Source organism: Prionailurus bengalensis, chromosome B4 (genome assembly GCF_016509475.1).
Source record: "Prionailurus bengalensis isolate Pbe53 chromosome B4, Fcat_Pben_1.1_paternal_pri, whole genome shotgun sequence".
NCBI lineage: Eukaryota > Metazoa > Chordata > Mammalia > Carnivora > Felidae > Prionailurus > Prionailurus bengalensis.
Genome location: NC_057358.1, coordinates 81,910,911 through 81,915,870, shown reverse-complemented (window position 1 = coordinate 81,915,870; position 4,960 = coordinate 81,910,911). Strand labels below are relative to the sequence as shown.

The 4,960-nt window shown below is 36.9% G+C and overlaps 1 pseudogene; it reads right to left on the bottom strand.

Moving 5' to 3' along the window:
* Positions 1-939: 939 nt before the first annotated feature.
* LOC122473103 lies at positions 940-1,883 on the bottom strand (annotated as a pseudogene).
* Between the last annotated feature and the right edge of the window lie 3,077 nt (positions 1,884-4,960).

Sequence of the window (4,960 nt, the reverse complement as noted above, 5' to 3'; positions counted from 1 at the left end):
AATGAAAATGAGTAGCACTCTTTGTTACCTAATAGAATTTTATTATCATTTGGGGTGAATGTTGGTGGTAGGAATAGCAGGGAAGGTAGGAGATGAGATACCATACAAGATCTTGCCATCTAGCTTAGACATGAGTCAAGCACCCATTAAATGTTGATTTGTAGAAATATCCATAATACTTTGCAGTCTTCCTATAAGTAGATGGGTTTTGTCACCCCTTGAATGTTGGCTGCCATTATGGCTTGCTTTTACCAAGTGGCTGCTATCATGGAATGTTTTAGTGGAAAATGAGGAATATAAGAACTGTAACTTTGGTTGTTTATTTTGAAGTATCTGGAGACCTTGCAGAAAGAAAAGTGATTATCTCAGGATTTTAAATTTCCATCTCAAGGTATGAAAAAGGAGTTAGGAAACTATGACTTCCCTACAAAAAAAACCCAAAAACCTGTATCTCCTGTAACTACAGGATTGAAACTTTTGGAAACCCAACCAAGTCTAATCTTGTGGATGAGTTAATTTTGATGCAATTGAATTCACAATCTCCCGGGGTTACTAGAGGGCACAGGTTAGTAGATTTTACTGAAGCCCCAGAGAAGCAGACACTTATTATCCTGTTCAAGGGTTTGATCTCTTCTTGTCTGAAAAACATGTAATGACCTCTTTTGAGGTCATTTAAACTTGTTCAAGACTCACCCCACTTTATCTCATTGCTTGGTGTCCAACAACAGACTCAAGTTCAAACAGATTCCAGGGTATTGTAAACACACTATGACCTAGAAAAAGGTAATATATACACCAAAAAAATTTGGAGACAGTAAATTTGTATCAACAAAAACCTGTGGAATATCTATGGGAATAGATCACAAATGTTTTGGAATCAGGATAAAGTGAGAAGTGACATTAGATACCTATTTTTTTAATTTAAAAAATCTTTTTAGTTTTCTAATCCTTTGAAAGAAATGTCATCTTTTTAATTGAGTATTTGAAGGCTTGTTTGACTTGCTTATTCCGTAGTGTGTAAATGAAAGAGTTTATCAATGGGATAACTGAGGTTTTGAGCAATGACACCACCTTATTAATGGCAACTCCTTCCTTTGCTGGTCTGATATAGATGAAGATGCAGCTTCCATAGGAAGATGGAGACTACGATCATGTGGGAAGAACAAGGGAAGAAAGGCTTTTTTCTTTGCTGAGCTGAAGGGAGTCTTAAAATAGTCTTGATGATGTATGTGTAGGACATAATTACACAGAATAATGTGACTATGAGGGTCAGCACAGCCATGATTAAAATAAGTTGCTCTACAAATTGGTGTCTGAGCATACAATCTTCAGAAGAGGAGCTGCATCACAGCCAAAATGGTAAATGAGATTAGAGTTACTGAAATCTACTGAAATTAGAGTTACTCCCAGGCTAAGCGGTGGGAGTATGACAATTAACCCAATCAGCCAACAGCAAAGGACAAACGTGGTGCATACTCTTTCACTCATGATGGTACTGTAGTGCAGGGGTTTGCAGATGGCCACATAGTGATCATAGCACATGCAGTTAGAAGAAAAAATTCTGTTGCTCCGATGAGGATGACAAAAAAGAATTGGATGGCACAAGCATTATAGGTAACACTTTTGTCCCCAGTTGTCAGGCTGTACAGGAATCTAGGAACACAGGCAGTTGTAAATATTATTTCTAAGATGGAAAAATTCCAAAGGAAAAAGTACATGGGTGTTTTGAGGTGAGAGTCAACCAGAGTGAGGAGAATAATGATTAGATTTCCAGCAACAGTGAAAATGTAGGTGAAAAACAGAAATACTGAAAGAAAAACCTGTAGTAGTGGGTTATCTGTCAATCCTAGTAGAATGAATGTTATTGCAGAATGATTTTTCATCACTGTCTTCAGATATATAATGAGTCTGTATTAATAAATCACAAACCTTGAATCTGAGGAATAGAACATAAAAATAATATTTCAATAGCTATATAGTGAAAAGTAGCCCAGCAGGCCAGTAGAAGCACATTTTGACACTTTTATTTGATTGTCAGTAATCTGATGTTAGAAGTGATTGCATTGTGCTTCATTTCCCTGGACTCTGCTTTACCTTGGGCTTCAGAATGTGGTTTATAGAATAGATCCCTCTGGAGTTTCATTTCCACTCCAGTTACAGGAGTGGAAAGTTTTTTTTTTAATTTTTATTTATTTTTAAGAGAGAGAGACAGAGCGCGAGTGAGGGAGGGGCAGAGAGAGAGGGAGACACAGAATCCAAAGCAGGCTCCAGGCTCGGAGCTGTCAGCACAGAACCCAATGTAAGGCTTGAACTCATGAACCGTGAGATCATGACCTGAGCTGAAGTTGAATGCTTAACAGACTGAGCCACCCGGGTGCCCCCAGGACCAATTTTAAAGTAGATAGAAAATACCACAAGGATTTCACAGTTCTCTGGGATTAGGGCAGCCTCGGGGATTAAGGCAGTATCCCCAATCCTCAGTGTAGAGCAGGAGATCCATGAATGTTAATAAATAGAAAAAATATGTATAAAATTTTTATTTCACCATTTGTCAGGACAGCATATCAGCAAATCATTTTCATATCCTATCATAATATAATACGATCAGTGGCTTGGTTATATTATTTTCCATGCTTTGCAACACTTGTTCCCTTCAAGTAATTCCTTAATCTCCCCAGCATCCTAGAAAAGCCTTTACTGTGTGGGTGAACTGGGAGAATTACATGAAATTTCTTGAGTCCCACACTGCTACAGTAATTCTTCTTTGCTTTCCTTTTATAATAGGCTGAAATATTTGAGTTTTTGGCTCTCCAATATATCAGTTTTATTGGCCTCTGTTTTGTTTCCTTTTCTGAATTCCCATTTAAACATCCATCTGTTGTCTAGAATCCCACCCTTCCCAAGCCTCCCCAGAACACTGACAAGTAGGATGTTCTGATAGCCTTCCTAGAAAACAGAATTCTGTCCTTAGGTTTCCATGATCTGTATTGGAGTTCTGTAGTTTAACGCATAGATATTTCAGTTTCCAAATGCCTTCTAAGGCTACTTGCCATCTCTATTAATAATGTAACATCTAGATCCTCCTAGGTGGGCAGACATAGGGGAATACCATTTGGGTAAGGAGTGCCTTCTTTGCCGTGATTCCATTCTCTGAAGACTCACTTTGCCTTTGGTAATGTCACTAATCTTGCTGCCCTTATCAATGCTCCTCAGCACTCTGGCCCAAAGATAGGCTCAGCCTGTGCTTATTTCCCCAAAGAACAGTTATTATCAGGTGTTAATACTTAACACAAATTAAATATGACATGGAGAATACATGAACCTGGTTATTAGGTATGGATATTCTTAAAAGCTGAAAAATCACAATCCATTCTTAAGAGTTTCCCTACAAGACTATCTCCCTGTGTTGCTTCTTCTGAGGATCCTGTCAAAGAAACCATTGTCACCATCCTCCATGAAGCTGTTGAGTATTTTTTCATTTCTCACATTTCCTACCTATTCATGTACCCTTCCCAGCAATTGTAGCAATACTGTTCTTCTAAGAAGTACCAGAGTTGGAATTTGAACCAGAAACTGGATTAAAGTTTAAGTGTTTTCAGGAAATCTGTAATTTTAGGATTTGGGTCAATTGCTTATCCTTACTCAATTCTAATAATCACAAATTCATTAAAATGTTAGCTTTTCAAATGTTTCCTAACCACAAACAGTATGTCTGGAGCATCTGTATTTCTTCAGTGAATGACTAGAATGAGGGGCACCTAGGTGGCTCAGTTAGTTAAGTGGCCGACTTCAGCTCATGGTTCCTGAGTTCAAGCCCCACATCAGGCTCTCTGCTGTCATCAGGGAGCCTGCTTCAGAACTTCTGTCCCCTTCTCTCTCTGCCCCTCCCTTGCTCATGCTCTCTCTCTCTCAAAAATAAATCAACATTAAAAAATAAATGACTAGAATGAAATCTGTTCATGAGGCAGCAATTATTTTGTAATATGAATATTTTTTAATGTTGCTTTAAGATATTCCCTATAAAATACTTTAAGTGTTTTTTCCCTTCCATGCATAGGGAAGTCATCATTTCTTTTCTATTGGGAGAGTTGCTGCAGTGTGATAGGGGTTACAGATGCCATCATAGGAAAAGGCTGATGACCTAGGCTTATGGGATAAAGGGTTTGCCTGAGTGTCAGCAGATGAATCTCATGCAGAGATTGCTTTCCTAAACCAAGACATGAAGGTTTCTTAAGAGCCACATCTTTTCACTTAGGGCCACTAATGTTCTTCTCTTCATTTTCTTCTACCTGCATCACCCAGGGCATTCATGTTGGCCAATACACTGACCCCAGTTAATATCACTAGATTATACACTATTGTATATCATAACATGTGTCATCAATTCGGTGGAAATGGCTGAAATGAGATTTGTAAATAACTTCACATCATTGGATGATTACTTTAAGAGGAAAAGATCAGGATGAAGAAATTAAATACTGAAGTTTTAAACCATGATTGTTTCATTTCCTGAGGTCAGGGATAATTTTAAATTATGGAGATTGTTATTATTTTTCTCTTTAAAGATAATAACGTTACTTGTTTGAATCCTCCATATTAAAATGAGTAGATATTCATTTACTATATTCATCTACAACCAATAAAAAAGTGTAATAAAGAAAGGAAAATCTCCTATAATGACAACACCCACAGTCCATCATTATTATCTTGTATTTATCTACAACCTGTTTGTACATATAATTGTGTTTTGAAGTTACTTATATTTTATAAAAATAATATTATATTGAAAATAACATTTCGTTCTTTCCTCTCTCAACCTCACATTATCCATTCAGTTATTTTCAAAGCACTTATGATGTATTTTCCTCATATGATTAAATATTCTTCAAATACAATTTTACTTGCTTGTCCTGTCCCATCATACAAGGAAGTAAATCATAAAATTAGTAGTTCTTTTTTT